This window comes from Cetorhinus maximus, chromosome 13 (genome assembly GCF_964194155.1).
Source record: "Cetorhinus maximus chromosome 13, sCetMax3.hap1.1, whole genome shotgun sequence".
NCBI classification, from domain to species: Eukaryota; Metazoa; Chordata; class Chondrichthyes; order Lamniformes; family Cetorhinidae; genus Cetorhinus; species Cetorhinus maximus.
This window is the reverse complement of record NC_135891.1, coordinates 54,239,823-54,257,675: the sequence shown is the minus strand read 5'-3', so window position 1 is coordinate 54,257,675 and position 17,853 is coordinate 54,239,823.

Sequence of the window (17,853 nt, the reverse complement as noted above, 5' to 3'; positions counted from 1 at the left end):
ATACTTAACATGGCAAGAACTAATTTGGAAATGTTTGTAGTACCCAGTACCAGCTGCTAAAATTAGGTTTTGAAGAGCAGAGATTCAATGCCTTTCTCTAGGCACTTCCATTGGCCTGAATGGAAAACTATAATGAGAAAGTAGAATGTTCCTTCTGGCTTTCTGTAACTAAACTTACAAGCATTAAGGAAGAAGAATGTTGGATGGGAGCAGAATGGGAACAAAGGAAAACAAAGGAAGATTGGGGTGGCACCAAAGGTTTGTTTAAAGAGAAAGGTTGAGACGAGGTTTTTGAAAACCAAGGAGGGAGGTGGTAAAGTGAAAGCAACTAGGAAGGGAACTCCAGCATTGTGGCTGAAAAATTGACCCATTGAAAAATGACAGGAGAGAGGGAGGAAATAAAAAACAGCCCAATGCAAGAGAAGTGGATGTGTGGCAACGTATGACAGAAGCTGATTGGTAGGGTAGGGAGGCATGAGACTGCAGAGGCTGCAGCGGAAGCTGAATGTGTTAGTATTGTAACTAGGTGTGGAAATTGTAGTTCAGTGCGTCTAAGTGTGATTTTATCGGTTGAGAAAATGAGGTGAAAGGCTAAAAGCTATACAACAGAAGGCCCAACAAGGCAAAAGGATGAAATGAACCTGTGGCAAATTGATAAATAGTGCTTAGGGGACATCAGGAACATGTTTTAAAAGCTTGCCCATTGTGAAGGAAGATTGAGCAGTTCAACATTATTGAAGTCCTGGGAATGAATGAGTTATAGCAGGAAATTGTGTGATGTGTGATTTCAATCAAGCAAGTGTATGGGGAGGAGAAAAAGCATTTAAGGCAGTGTATTTGCACCTTGAAAGCAAAACTCTGTCTGTTGACTACAATATTATTATTAAAATTAAGACAAGAAAGGTTATGGCATGTCAGCAGAATTCATGCCCTGAATAGACAGAAGCTCGCTACAAGGTGCTGTTTTACTAATCAGCTTTTTTGACCTTATTTTGGAAATTAACCTCAAAGCATTTCTCTTCCTACATTTGACATTGCTTTTGTATCCGGTTGGGTCTTGCTGTAGAGCAAGGAAATTCAGTTTGCAAACACATAGCTGGCGGTTTTAACCTGGAATGGGTTTCAGGCTGGTTGGGTGGGAGTTGGTAGTATCGGCTGAGTATTGAATGTTAATTGCATTCTCTGGCTATGTATTTTAATTCCTGGGCCTCACCAATCGCTGCTGGTCAGTGCCTAAATGAAACCACTGATAAGCACCAGCTGCCCAGTAGATCAGAAAGGATTCTTGAGCATCTGGAAGCTACCATCAAGAAAGAAAGTGGTTGTCCAGTGAAGGAGAGACCACAACTTTCCTTGTGCGGCCCAGAAGAGTATATTCAGGTAATATGGGGAATATTCGGGTGGTGTGAGTTGATAGCCTGGGATATATTCAGGCAAAGTGAGGCAATTTCAGCTAGTGCGGGTGGGTAGTATGGTCTATTTAGACAATGTAGGACATGTTCAGGCAATGCGAGGAAGTTGTGCAGTATTGATTTGACAATATGATTGCCTCCTATTCCGTTCCATTGTGGTCCAAAATTAATTCTCCCCAGAGATAGGTGCAATAAAGCCAGGACTCATTCAGAACACGAAAAGAGTAAATTTATCCTGGCTTTCATCGGCCATATATCAGAGCTGATCCAATTATCCGCTGTCAGTATATGGGGGTGGGGTAATGGCTAGCATTCATATGACCTTTACATTGTGTTATACATTGTATGTAAGCAGCTTTTTAAAAAAAATCTATTGTTACTTGTTGCTTTATTATGAGAGATGCCATATTTCACCTTACAATTGATATTTAACGATGCAATGTCTTCATGGCAAAAATATTTGGCAAACCTTTATTCATTTGTTTGCACAAACATGGTGTGGTGATGTAAATTGTATCAGTGCAGTTTTGGAGCTTGTGCAGATGAAGTCATTGTGATTAAATGTTTCCCGGTTCTTCCTTGTTAAACAAATGAAGCATTGGCAAGGACAGTTTCCAAGAAGGTGATGTTTCTTCAGGAAGCTGCTTATTGCTGTAATGTATGAACAATAAGACCATATTTCTGAATCAAGTATGTGAGCTAATTGGTTGGTTGACTTTGAATCTCTGTATGTGCCTGAAATCAACAAGTGGCTCATTAGAAAGAAGATATTGAGCCGTTAAACTGGAAGAAACAATGATGTACAAGGTATCTCTCACGATTTTATTCAGGTTTTGGCTTTGATGGATTGTCATTATGAAGGCTGCACACTGTGGTTTTAGACTGAAACAGTGTCTGCCAGGAAAATATTGACTGAGAGAAAGGAATCAAAAAGTGAAGCTTCTGACAGTTCTTCAATCCACCTCCACCTATAATGATCTTATATAACTTTCATGAAACAGGAGATGGGGGTGTGAATTACCACATGTTGTCAGAGAGAAGATGTGAAATTCTACAAAGTTCTTGAGATTAGAACTGGTGACAATTTGACCTTGAAAATGCTCAAGCTGCAGGATTTTGACAGTCAGAGGAATAACTTAACCCCTTTCTATGGATCTGTAGTCACTGCTTCAAAGATACGCAGCATTGCCATTTTAATGAGAGATTGCTCGTGTCGGCTATTTGCATGTCCAAGTCCAGTGCACATTTGTCAAATTGGTCTGCTTGTGTGATAAAATAAGAGGTTGGATATAATTATTGATTTGTAGTACTCAATATAAGTAACACACTGGAAAGTGAGATGATAGGACCTCTGTAGCTGCAACCTCCTTGCATCCAGACTCATTCTGCCTTGACACTTACCCTAACCCAGTCGTTAATGATGCTGATTTTTCATTGTGAAGCAATGCTTATTGTCTGTGCTTTGCTGTGATTCATTACTCTTGCAACAATGGAATAATATTTCAGTATCCTCAATAGTGGAATCACATACAAGCATTTGTACTTCTTAGCTCATAGCCTTCACTCACAATTTCTATTACAAATTGGTTACTTATTTACTGTTCATAAAGGCATTGGTTTGTAAGGTGTCTTGTTCCATGGGTGCCAGCTGCCATGATGCCCAAGTTACCATTTTGACTTGTGAGCTCAAACAGTGAAAACCAACAGCTATTCAACATGGACGAAGAATTGACACCGAGCCCTGTCTTTCTTCACCAGATATCCATACATACACATTTTCAAGCATTTGATAATGATCAAGGATGGGAACTGTAGCTGTTCACCCTGTCCCTCACCTAGCACTGGGGCTCTAAAACTGATTTCTGTGTCCTCGCTGCCACCCTGAATCAGTTCAGGCAACTGAGCACTAACTGGCAAACCAACTATTCAAACTGGGGGACTATATAGCTCAGTACTGGGTGTCATGTGTGCCCACCAAGTCATCAGGGGATAACACTCCTCTTTCAATTGCCGGAGGCTGAACCAGACCTTTTGCAACCTTGGTGTCACATGCCTGCATCATCACCAAGTCTGCCTGCTTCCACCCCCATAACTTCACCTATCTCTGCCCCTGCCTCAGCTCATCTGTTGTTCAGACCCTCACCCATGCTTTATTAACTCTGGATTGGATTATTCTAATGCATACCTGGCCAGCCACCCTTGACATCATCCAAAACTTGACTGCCCATGCCTTAACTCAAAATAGTCCCCTTCACCCATGATCCCTGCGCTCACGGTAGATTGACCCCAGTTCGGCAACATCTTGATTTTAAAATTTTTACCCATGTTTTCAAATACCTCCATGGTCTTGCCCTTCCCTATCTCTTTCCTCCAGCCCCACAACTCCAAGATATCTGCGGTCATCTAATTTTGGCCCTTTGAGCATCCCGGATTTTGATCGCTGCACCATTGGTGGCTGTGCCTTCAGCTGCTTGGGCCCTAACCTCTGGAATTCCGTCCCTCTCTGTCTCTCTACCTTGCTTTCCTCTTTTAAGGTGCTCCTTAAAATCTACCTCTTTCACCAAACTTTTCTAATAACGACCCCAATATCTCCTTATATGACTTGGTGCCAAATTTTTGTTTTCCAATACTCCTGTGAAGTGCCTTGGGACACTTTATTATGTTAAAGGCGCTATGTAAGTATTAGCTTTTGTGGTTGTTAATGTAAACCAAAAGAATGCCTGCTCTCCTCTTTTATTAATGACCATCTAACAAAATTGTGGGAATATTCATCTTTGAAAGAGGTAATTCCCAACAATACAATTTCATTATTAGTTGAGCTAATTCCTGAACAGGCTGATCTGGAGTATAGTGTAGTTATAGAAATCATCATTTCAGAGTGGTGACTCAGGAATAAATCCTTAGCTTTGTTATCTCATTGTGCCAGTTGAAAGGAAAAGCACAGCAGTAGAAGTGAGAGCAAAAAAAAGGAAAAAATTAACTAGGACAGCTGATCAAGAATGGCGTTAGGGAAGAGGCTTGTCTAATTTAAAGGCAAACCATAGCCTAATGAGACTCAGGTTTAATTGGCCAAGGCTTTTCAAAAAAATGTTTTTAACTTATGTTCCAGCCAGAGGCCACTGACTAATCTGCAATGCGGCAAACATCGGATTTCCCAAAGCTACTCTCCAACTGTTCCCAGACAGGCTCAGCAGCAGAGGCCCAACTAAAGCATGCAAACCAGGTCCCTGTGTCTGGGCTCAGGGATGGGACACAAGGTCAGCAGAGCTGCTGCTGAGAGATGGGTACTTCCAGATTCCCCCAAAGTAGAAAATCTCAACCAGCATTCAAATATGTTACTTTCACAATGAGGCTGCAAATAGATTTAATAATCTGTTAATAGATTTTATTTAGAGCCAAGGAAGTTTGCAACATAAAGGTCGTCTCAATCAGACATTTGAAAAGGTGCTAGAAAAACAAAGGATATCAGACAAATACCCAATTCTTTTTCAGTTAGCTTACTTACAACAACTTCATTCCTTACTAAGGTTTCCAGAAAAAACCTGATCTATTCACTTTTATCCCTGAAAACTCTGACCCCAATAAAGGCCTTAGTTTCACCACCCACTTCAACAAACTCTGAGTTTGGCATGATGCTGAGTTCTTTATATACTTGTGTGCCTTCTTTTCAGTCAGGAGGTTCTACACTGTGAATCTCACCCCTTTTGCCTCCAACTTTTACAATCCAACTAAAACACTTCCTTTGGTTTCTTGCCTTCCCTTAATCTATTCATCAAAAACTGCAGCATTAGTCATCCAAGTCTCTCTCTCTCGCCTTCTCTCACCCAACCAGACTCATCTCACTCTGAGCTTGTAGTTATGCATTCTCTTAGCTCCAACTCCAACATAATTACCAAAACTGCTGTCAAAGGGACACTATGTCATATGGTAGAAGGACCTCTACTGGCTGAGTACGAACACCAATGCATTAATTATCATTGACAGTAAAGACATGTCATATTACGAACTTTCAGTCAATATTTTTAAAAATTAGGCACAAGCAAGCTGTTAAGATGGCTGCTGCAAATCACATGACTTTTGAAATTTGAACTATGGAAAGTATCAAGTCTCCAGTGAATACCTAATTAAATATGGACATAGGTGTGGGTACTTCACAGCCATTTGTAGAATCCACACATCTCATTGTTTAAGGATGGGCCACACCTAAAGCCTGTGGAGTTTCCGGACTTCCTGTCTCCATATTTCATACTGGACAAAAAGGAAGATCAAAACTCAATGGCCACTATCAAATTCCCATTGTGCCATGACGTGGGTGTGAGTGTGTGTGTGTGTGTGTATCAGATGGAGGGTGTAATCATCCCAGGTTTGCACTAAATGTGGTACCAGGCAGAGAAAAGGATGTTTTACTCGCTGACCGCATTGACGGCTTTTCATGCCATATCGTCCTCTTCCCGGCTCATCCCGCCTCATTAATAATGCTTTCCCAGGTCACTAGTGGGACAGACTCTGATTCACCTGTTCCACCATCACCTCAGGCCTTCAGTAAACTGGGTGCCATATTTAAAGGCCCTGCACAGAGTTAGCACTCTTCAAGAAATAGGAAGCTGCTGGGAACTGATGGCTGCCAAAGGGAGGAAACATGCTGCATCCAAAACACCAATGCCTCCCTTGAGCACCAACTGAACACAGTGGAGGCTCTCTGTGAAGTTGTCTACTCCCACTCTAGGTGAAGAGTAGCAAGCAGGGTCACCAATCCAGCACAGGAAGCAGTGGCAGCAATGGTCAGCCCTAATGTCCTACAAAAGAGGACAGCCACCCAGTGCCGAAAGAGGATGAATGATCTCTTCCATTCTATCAGAGTAAGTCATTCTTCTCATCACTCTCAACATACATATTCACATCTACAGTTATCTCACTCACTGCCAGTTCAAGGAACATCACCATTCACTCTCTCACACACACCCTCCTCTGCCCTTCAGATCATGTCTTCATCCCATCCATGGTGCCACTCACCACCCACACATGCCAGGCATCCTTATTATCTGCCCTGGCAGGCATCCTGCTTACACTCTCTCCATCTGTATTCATGCAGGACAAGCTGCCACACAACAAAAGGGAGAGGCCGCAGACTGGTGGAGGAATGCCTGACTTCAAGGTCTTCACAGACAAAGGGCAGGATTTTAGGTCGGTGGGTGGGCGCAATTGGTGGGTCTGGATCGGCCAGGGAACGGATCACCGACCGCTATCGCACCCGACCGTGAATTCACGCTGGCTAGCCAATTAATGGCCAGCCAGTGTGAAGCACACGCTGAAAGGTTCAGTGCTGCCGGGGTGCGGGCTGGAGAAGGGCGAGCACTGAAGTCAGCGCGGATGCAGGCAAGCGTTCACAGAAAGCTCCCTGAAGGCAAAGAGCTGCCTCAGAGAGCTGAAGACCTGAACAATCTAAAATAGAGGTCACAAGGACAAGAAAAAGTGTCCAAGCTTCACAATCAGTCACCTGAAAATGTAAGTAATGAAAATGCTGTCCACAGAAAATAATTTTTATTTAAATTTATCACGGAAACCTCATCCCTCCCACGGATGAGGCTTCCTGAAAAATGCACAGGTTGCTTGGCCAATTCACCAACCCACCAACCGTAACATTAGACGGGCAATGAAAAATCTCTGTTAACTGCGCAATTAATGTGTTTAATTGCTCTCTTAATTGTTGGCGGGCGGGCTTCCGAGTTTAGTGCTTGCCTGCTGACCGAAATATCGTGCGAGTGCGCGATGATGTCGGGCACTTGCCTAACATCATTGCGCACTGTTTCATGCTCGAGCGGGTCGGGCGCATGCTCGCCCACTCAGCGAAACATTCTACTCAATTTGAAAACAGAGCCATCCAGCTGGCCGGCGGTGATCTGAACCCTTCTTGTGCTGATGGTGAAATCGGCGGTGCTCAACCAAGTGAGGATCCAGCAGTGCCATCAGGCGACCATGCTGGAGTGAGTTCCCCAATTCCACAGAGCCCTGGCATACACTAATTATCTTTCCTTGCTTTCGCAGGCACATCTGTAAAGCAACCAAGGGGGTCAGGATCCAGGTCCTTGATTCAAGCCCCAAAGACACCTCAGAGGAAGAATTTGATGACATCCTCATTGAAGACCTGTCACAGTGGTCACCCACACCCTCCACCAGTTCAGAAAAACGCCTCTTGGTGGGACTTTGCTCTAGAGTAGCCTCGGGGTCACAACCTGGTGAGTACATTGCACTGTCTGATTGACAGCAGGTGGTGGCAGAGACTTCCCAAGTCCCCGGCATCTTGGAGGACTGCTGGAGGCTAGAGTCTGCTGAGCCTGAGTCAGATGATGAGCCTCTGAGCTTGGTCATACCTCAGTTGCTGGAGCTGCGAAGGCAAGCTTGGAAACATCAGGAAGGAATGTCCGCTGCACTCCTTAGATTGCAAGGCACGATGGAGGAATCCGTCGCTTTCAGTCTGAAGTGATAGCGCAAGCATACCAACGCACCGAGGTCAACAGCAGTAGGATGGCGACCACCATGGAGACCTTGGTTCAGGACATCGGTCCTGCACTGAAGCCATAGTTGACCTCCAACAGTGTTAACGTGAGATGGGTGTGGAGCAGCTCAATCTCACTCCAGCTTCCTCTTCTCCTCAAGAAGTCAGCCAGAGGCCCTCTGACACCCATAGGGAGGAGGATGAGTAGGCGCATCCCCAGGGGCTCATCCACCCAGGTGACTCAGGGAGTGTCCAGCCCATCTGAATCCCCTCTTCCTGTGACCTCAGCAGCTCCAGCTCTGCAGGGCGAGGAGGGTGACACTGCCACACAGCAGGTCCCCGAAGGCAGACCAGGTCACTCCAGGTCTTGGTGCTCCAGAGGACACCTGTCAAGGTCATCACAGACAGGGCATAGCAGTCTGCAGGCTGCCTCCACTTCCACAATGGATGTCGGGGGAGCACCAAGACGTAGCAGCAGGGTTATGAACTTTAAGCTAATGTAGTTTCACCGCATGGGCATGGGCATTAATCACTTGTACGTAATGTTAACTGTTATAAGTAAACTCCCAACAACATCACCTTATCTATGGTTCATTGTCATGATGTGCAATGTTTGTGCCAGTCTGAAGATGCATGGATTCTGGCCATGTCTGCCTTTTTGTAAAATTTTGAAGAACAATCCTTTTTCCAATCCAGCTCAGAAAACGCTCCTGATCTTTTTCTCTACTACATTGACAACTATGTTGGTGCTGCTCCCAGTTATTTTTCTGATATGGAGAACGATCTGTGCTTCCAATTTCCACACATTGCTCATCTTTGTATGGTTTCACTCTGTTTCTCCCTTCCTTTCCTGGATTTTTCTTTCCCTCCATCTTTGCAATGGGCTTTCTATTGGGGTCAACTGAATCTTGTAACTACTTGAGCGTATTTTCTTCCTACTTTTCCTCCTGGAAAATCTTCACCCTTTCAACTTTCTCCGCCTCCGCTGCATTTGCTTTGATCCCATTTGGAAAACTGTAGTACTTTTTCATCAATTCATATTTCCCCTCACCCCCACGTTCCCACCACCGCCCCCCCCAGCCACTCCCTCATCAACGGCTAACATCCGCGATGGTCAGACATGACCCATTTCACAGGTCTTCAGTCTCACCCTCTTATTCTCATGGCAACAAAGTCCTCTTGTTCTCACTTGGCACCTCACCAATTTTCACATTTGACAGAATATTTTCCCTGATTTTTGACATTTACAACAACGGTCCAGTATTTGCTGACAAAATAACATTGAATTCACTGCGCTTGGCATTTTTAGTGTGTAAACTGTCCTTCAATTTGTGTTGAGGAAAGGATTTTTAAAATTCATTTATGGTATGTGGGCATCGCTGACGAGGCCAGCATTTATTTCCCATCCTTAACTGCCCTTGAGAAGGTGGTGGTGAGCTGCCTTCTTGAACCAATGTGGTGTAGGTACACTCTCAGTGCTGTTAGGGAGTGAGTTCCAGGACTTTGACCCAGCAATAGTGAAGGAACAGTGATATAATTCCAAGTCAGGATATGAAAAGATGTGCTGTAAATTGCAAATTGGTGGAAATCCTGTTTTGCTACAAAGAATCTTGATGTTCTAGGTATTCAGGTCCAAGCATACCAATCATATTTCTCACCAAATGTTAATCCATGTCCTCAGGTGAACGGTATCAACCAAGAACCATATCTGACTTGAGGCTGTCCATTGTGTTCAGGGTGCTTAGTGACAGGTCAGTGTAGGTCACAGACCTCATCCCATTTTTGCAACAAATGCACTTATTAACTTAGTCCTGAATCTCACATCTGAGTCACCAGAAGACCCCATTATATATCTTGAAGTTCTGAACAATAGTGAAGAAGTATTTGGACTCACACCCAATGCGCCACAAGTTTAACTTGCACTGGGACTTTGCCGTCATTGAAGCAAGACAAGAAAGCCTAAAGTTCCCTGCATCCCTTGTTAGCCCAATCCTGAAAGACTGCACCTGGACTAAAGTTAACATTTGCCATTATTGTGGTATTAATTTGGATCAACAATGAGACAAGTGACCTTTGTATCTTACAATTAATACCTTCAAGCCCCCTCTTGAATCTTGAATCAAAAGCCATAGTACCTTTTGAGGAGCACTCAACACCATACCCATTGGTTAGCCCATTATTTAAGATGGTGCAAATGAAGTAAGTCATAATCATAGCTACTTTTTGGTACTATTCCAGATCAAGCTCAAAGTTGAGAAAGACAGGCTCACAGGCACTTAAATGAATGTAAAGAACTGACCTAACCCTCCCCAAAGGAAAGGAACCACCAGATAATATTGTTATCCTCCAGGTAGCTTTTTTAGCTAGATTATAACAACCTGGATATTATAAGGGCATCTCTTCTCAACAATGTACCTCTCCACTGAAGAGTGTAAGGGGATGGGTTTTCAAGTTTAGGTTCAGAAGACTAGATGAGACAATATATTTTCTAAATTATATAAGTGTTTATTAAAGAACCAAACATGCAATTCACTTTTGATGGTAATTCAATTCCAACATTGATAGTTCTAGGAAAAGTAGGTACAATTTTATTCCTAATGAGGGTCTTATTAATGTTACAGGGATATATTGGAGATGTCCATCAATATTTAAGTAGTATTTACCTTAAATCCCTGAGTAGAAAGCTACTGAGTCTAGCAAGATACATTGTCACAGTAAAAGGGAGAACTATCATCACTGCACTACAGCAGCATTCCGTTATCTTGAGAGATGCTGGAGTGAATCCAAAAAAATCTAAAGATCCTACTGTGTAGTTTCAATATTTATGCCCTAAAAGAACTAAACCAGCAGAAGGCATGTTGAGCACTCATGCTGAACAACATCCTTTGTTTTTTGTCAACATCCTTCAATCAGACGGGATACTGAGAGGCATCAGATAGTGATACAGATGGTGGTCACTTCCTTGCAACACCCAGTTTCAAGATTCAGTTAACAAGTTGTTTAGGGTCATTCTTAAGGTTATCTATTGTCAGATTGTAGTAGTTTACAATTTACCAATACCTTGCTGAGGTGATGTAAAGGCCAGTTCCTGTATTTTCTTTTAGAACTCCCTTCCATGAGAGGATATGCCACAGGTTGTTGTTGTCCTTGAGCACACAATTACACAATTATGCCCAGGCATGTTTCTAAACTTTTAAATCTTTGTCCAGCAGGTTAACTCTACTTTTAATTTTTAATCTCTACTTCACAAGAGAATCACTTTATAGCTGGATTCTCTTATAACTCTGTATGTATAGCTGCATTCCTTCACATGTAGAATGCCTTAGATCCTCCAGTGATTCCACTGGAAATACAATATCATTGAGAAAAAGGAGTACCATGATACATGGAACAAAACTTATGATGATGTCTACAGTAAAGCATTGATAAAATCATTGAATGGAGTAGATGACAGTAGGGAACTTTACTACACTCCTTTTTTGAGAAAAATAACTCCAGTGTCTCCCATCTATTCTTACACAGATCTCTGAGCTGGCATACGCATCCCACATAAAATGTCTTGACTATGTACCCTTAAGGTTACAGGCACTAGGTCAAAAATGTTATGAAAATCAATAAAAGCAACAACTGTGCTTTATTATCTATCTTGAGCCTTATTCTGAACCACAATCATAAAATAAGATGACAGTAACAACCTTTGGCATCAAGGCAGCATCTGACTGGGCCAAGTAAAATTGAAGTCAAGGGGAATTTGGAGGAACGTTCTCCGCTGGTTGGAGACATATCTAGCCCAAAAAAAGTATGGTTGTGGTTGTTGGAGGCCAATCATCTCCACCCCAAAGCATTGCTGCAGGAGTTCCTCAAGTAGTCCCCCAAGCCAAATCATCAATCAGCTGCTTCATCAATCACCTTCTCTCATCATAAGGTCAGAAATGAGGATGCTTGCTGATGATCGTACAGTGTTCAGTCCCATTCATAACTCGTTTGTGCTGCAAATGTCAAGGCATAGAACACAAGAGCAGGGAGATTGTGCTAGAACTGTATAAAGCATTAGTTAGGCCACAGCTAGAGTACTGCGTACTGTTCTGGCCACTGTGTTTTAGGAAGGATATGATCGCACTAGAGAGGATACAGAGGTGATTTACAACGATGTTCCAGGAATGGAGAATTTTAGCAATGAGGAAAGATTGGGTTGGCTGGGATTGTTTCTTTGGAACAATGGAGGCTGAGGGGAGATTTAATTGAGGCATATAAAATTATGAAGGACTTAGGGTGAATGGCAACAATATATTTCCATTATACAGAGATAAATAACCAGGGCATAAATGTAAAGGTACTGGCAGAAGGATTAGAAGGGAGTTGAGGAGTTTTTTTTCACCCAAAGGTGAGAGGCTAGGAGAGATAGACCCTCATCACATTTAAAAAGTATTTGAATATGCACTTGAAGTCCCATAACCTACTTGACTATGGATCAAGAACTGGAAAATGGGATTAGGCTGGGTAGCTCTTCTTGAGTCAACACAGATATGATGGGCCAAATAGCCTCCTTCTATTCCATATGTTTTCAATGTTTCTATGTTTCTATGTTTCTGTGATTCAAGTACCAGGCAATGAGCATTTCAACCAAGAGAGTGTTTAACCACCTCCTTTGGCATTCAACAGCATTACCATCACTGAATTCCCCACCAGCAGGGTTACAATTGACCAGAGACTGATCTGCACAACCACATAAATACTGTGGCCACAAGGGCAGGTCAGAGGCTAGGAATTTTGTGGTGAGTAACCCACCTTCCAACTCCCCAAAGCCTTTCCACCATCTACAAGGCAGAAGTCAGGAGTGTGATGGAATACTCTGCATTCGCTTGGAAGAGTGCAGCTCCAATAATATTTAAGAAGCTCAGTACCATTCAGGACAAAGCAGCCCGCACGCTCACTTCAGATGATATACACTACTGCTATGCTGCGCAGCATAGCAGTAATGTACACCATTTGAAAGATGCACTGCAGCAACTGACCAAGGCTCCTTAAACAGCACCTTCCAAACTCACAACCTCTACAACCTATGGTCGCATGGGAACGCCACCACCTGCAAGTTCTCCTCCAAGTCACAAATCATCCTGACTTGGAACTGTATCACCATTCCTTCACTGTCACTGGGTCAAAATCATAGAAACACTTCCCCAATAACACTGTGGGTGCACTTATACCACAGGGACTGCTGCAGTTTTGGGAAGGTGGCTTTCCACCAGCTTAACAAGGCAATTAGGTATGCCAGCAGCATCCACATCCCATGAACACATAAAAAAAATCACTTGCAAAACAAGAACCAACTGAAATATTACTCATGAGCAGAATGCAATCTTTTCATTCCTGAAATTGCATCATTATCAATGTCAAAAAGAGCATCTGATGACATATAGAAAGAGAAAACAGTGAACCTATGCAGAAACTTTTGTACAATTCAGTCACATTTATAACGGCAAATCCATCTTAGTGGCTTTGCAATTCCTCTTCTGAACTCCAATTTTGCTTGTTATCCATCAATTATTCACATGCACAAAGTAAAACATTGAATTGGGGGGAAGAAAACTACACTTGAGCAAGCAAGATTATAGTTAGAGCTTTTAGTATTAAAAAAAACTGGCCATAAAGCATTTTTCTCCTATGGTCTATGCCTCCTGAATCTGGATTATATATTGCACACTGGCATATGCAGTAAAGAAAGACAGGAGAAATAATGGGAGGAAGGGCAAATAATAATATAAAATAATATAAAATAAAAATAATATAAAAGCAGATGCTGGAAATCTGAAATAAAAACAGAAAAAGCTGGAAAAACTCAGCAGGTCCAGCAGCGTCTGTGGAGAGAGAAAGCGAGTTAATGTTTCAAGCCCGTATGACTCTTCTTCAGAGCTGAAGAAAGTAGAAATGTGATGGATTTTATACTGTTGAAGGGAGGGTATGGAGAAAGTGGAGCAAAATAGAAGGTGAGGGATAGAAAGGAGCTCAGCAGAAATTTGACAAAGATGTCATGGACACAAGACAAAGGGTAATGATGGTGTTAAAGACTAAGGCCGGTGTTAATAGTGACATAAAGGTCAGTTAGCAGAATGTGTTACTGGCAGGACAATGGTCAGTGGTCTCTGAAAGCAAAACATGAGAATAGCAGAACAAGGGTCATTGCTCTCTTCAAATAAGAATATAACTTGTTCAAGCCCTTGGGAGCAAATGAGCTCCATTGGCTATGAATTTAAGTTCAAATCTCAAAATATAGCTTCTGTACAGATCTTCAAACAGAATTCTAGGCTTGAGGGTTGTGGAAGCATCTGGTTCATCAAACTTTAATGAAATTAATTTATTAATAAAGCTTGGAACACCAGAGAAAATATCTTGTAAAATCAAACTACAATCGTGGGTTGCAAATTAGACAAAACTTATTGGTAACAATGTTAAAGTCAGTAACCTTTAACATTGCTATTATAAAACCCATGCTTTATATTAAAAATGGCTTTACTTGTTTATTGGGCTGAAATCACTGGTTGAGTTAAAAGGCTAAACAACAACATTTCAGTGACGCAAAACAGCAGCTTCTAAGCTTACCAAATATTTGCATAACTCTTAGTGAGAGGGGATCATGTGATGATCCAAGTAACGCTCTTTATGTTTAAGAAACTGTTTTTCTTCAGGCCAGTCAGAACAGAAGAAGAGGAGATGCAGCAGAAGAAGGTCCTGAATTTGCCACTCTCTTTCCCTCCATCTATTCTGCAAGCTTGAGCCCTGTCTGTTGTTTGACCAATTATGCACACTGGACAGCATCTAAAAAACAAACCAACAATTGCTGTCTCCAGGAGACCAAATAGAAATCATCCATCAACATCTTTAAATGATCCTGTCGCAAAATTCAGAAAGACCCGAGAATAAGGGAAGTAAACACGTGGCTAAAGGAGTGGTGTGGAAAAGAGGGGTTCCATTTCGTGGGGCATTGGCATCAGTATTGGAACATGAGGGATCTGTACCATTGGGACGGTCTCCACCTGAACCGATCTGGGACCAATGTTCTAGCGATAGGGTGGTCAACAGGACTTTAAACTAGAAAGTGGGGGGGGGGAGGGAACGGTAAAACTCCAAGAAATATGACTAATGGGAAACAAAGCAGCAGGTTAGCGTGTGGGAGGGTGGATTCAACTTCATGGAAAATTATGAAAAAACTGATAAGAAAGGAGAGCCCAGGACAGACTATTAAAGTCTCCAGAACACAAAATAGGACAGAGTGTTTGGAAAGAGCTAGGAATCTAACTTCAAGCACATCAGATAAAGGGACAACAATGAGAAAGGGGACGGGAAATACAGGACTGAAGGTGTTGTATCTGAATGCACGCAGTATAGGAAATAAGGTAAATGAGCTTGTGGCACAGATTGAAATTGGCGGGTATGATGTGGTGGGCATTACGGAGACATGGCTGCAAGGGGATCAGGACTGGGAGCTAAATATCCAAGGATATACATCCTATCGAAAAGATAGGCAGGTTGGCAGAGGGGGTGGGGTTGCTTTGTTAGTAAGAAATGAAATTAAATCAATATCAAGAAATGATGTAGGGTCAGATAATGTAGAATCTGTGAGGGTAGAGTTGAGGAACCGCAAAGGTAAAAAGCCATAATAGGAGTTATGTACAGGCCTCCAAACAGTAGTCAGGATGTGGGGCACAGGATACACCAGGAGATAGAAAAGGTGTGTAAGAAAGGCAAGGTTACAGTGATCATGGGGGTTTTCAATATACAGGTAGACTGGGAAAATCAGGTTGGTAGTGGATCCCAAGAAAAGGAATTTGTGGAATGTCTACGAGATGGCTTTTTGGAGCAGCTTGTGGCGGAGCCCACTAGGGAACAGGCAATTCTAGATTTAGTGATGTGTAATGAGGCAGATTTGATAAGGGAGCTTAAGGTGAAGGAACCCTTAGGAGAAAGTGACCATAATATGACAGAATTTACCCTGCAATTTGAGAGGAAAAAGCTGGAATCAGATGTAACGGTATTACAGTTGAACAAAGGCAACTACAGAGGTATGAGGGAGGAGATGGCCAGAATTGACTGGGAGATGAGCCCAGCAGGAAAGACAGTGGAACAGCAATGGCAGGAGTTTCTGGGAGTAATTTGGAAGACACAGCAAAAATTCATCCCTAGGAAGAAGCAGCATACTAAAGGGAGGACGAAGCAACCATGGCTGACAAGGGAAGTCAGGGACAGCATAAAAGCTAAAGAGAAAGCATACAATGCGGCGAAGAGCAGTGGTAAACCAGGGGATTGGGAAGCCTACAAAGACCAACAGAGGACAAGTAAAAAGGAAATAAGGAGGGAGAAGATTAAATATGAGGGTAAACTAGCCAGTAATATAAAAGAAGATTGCAAGAGTATTTTTTAGCTATATAAAGGGTAAGAGAGAGGCAAAAGTGGACATTGGGCCACTGGAAAATGATGCTGGAGAAATAGTAGTGGGGAACAAAGAAATGGCAGAGGAACTGAACAGGTACTTTGCGTCAGTCTTCACAGTGGAAGACACGAGTGACATCCCCAAAGTTCAAGAGAGTCGGGGGGCAGAGATGAGTATGGTGGCCATTACCAAGGAGAAGGTGCTAGGAAAACTGAAAGGTCTGAAGGTGGATAAACCACCTGGACCAGATGGATTACACCCCAGAGTTCTGAAGGAGATAGCTGAAGAGATAGTGGAGGCATTAGTGGTGACCTTTCAGGAATCACTGGAGTGAGGGAGGGTCCCAGAGGACTGGAAAATTGATAATGTAACCCCCCTGTTTAAGAAGGGAGTGAGGCAAAAGATGGGAAATTACAGGCCAATTAGCCTAACCTCGGTTGTTGGTAAGATTTTAGAGTCCATTATTAAGGATGAGATTTCAGAATACTTGGAAGTGCATGGTAAAATCGGGCAAAGTCAGCATGGTTTCATCAAGGGGAGGTCATGCCTGACAAATCTGTTAGAATTCTTTGAGGAGGTAACGAGTAGGTTCGAGAAAGGAGAGCCAATGGATGTTATCTACTTGGACTCCCAGAAGGCCTTTGACAAGGTGCCGCACAGGAGGCTGCTCAGTAAGATAAGAGCCCATGGTGTTAGAGGCAAGGTACTAGCATGGATAGAAGATTGGTTGTCTAGCAGGAGGCAGAGAGTGGGATAAGGGGGTCCTTCTCAGGATGGCGGCTGGTGACTAGTGGAATTCCGCAGGGGTCAGTGTTGGGACCACAACTTTTCACTTTACACATTAATGATCTAGATGAAGGAACTGAGGGCATCCTGGCTAAGTTTGTAGATGATACAAAGATAGGTGGAGGGACAGGTAGTATTGAGGAGGCGGAGAGGCTGCAGAAGGATTTGGACAGGTTAGGAGAATGGGCAAAGAAGTGGCAGATGGAATACAATGTGGGGAAGTGTGAGGTCATGCACTTTGGTAGGAAGAATAGAGGCATAGACTATTTTCTAAATGGGGAGAGAATTCAGAAATCTGGAGTGCAAAGGGTCTTGGGAGTCCTAGTCCAGGATTCTCTTAAGGTTAACTTGCAGGTTGACGCGGTAGTTAGGAAGGCGAATGCAATGTTGGCATTTATTTCGAGAGGACTAGAATATAAAAGCAGGGATGTGCTGCTGAGGCTTTATAAGGCTCTGGTCAGACCACATTTAGAATATTGTGAGCAATTTTGGGCCCCGTATCTCAGGAAGGATGTGCTGGCCCTGGAGAGGGTCCAGAGGAGGTTCACGAGAATGATCCCAGGAATGAAAGGCTTAACATATGAGGAACATTTGAGGACTCTGGGTCTATACTTGATGGAGTTTAGAAGGATGAGGGGGGATCTGATTGAAACTTACAGAATACTGAAAGGCCTGGATAGAGTGGACGTGGGGAAGATGTTTCCATTAGTAGGAGAGACTAGGACCTGAGG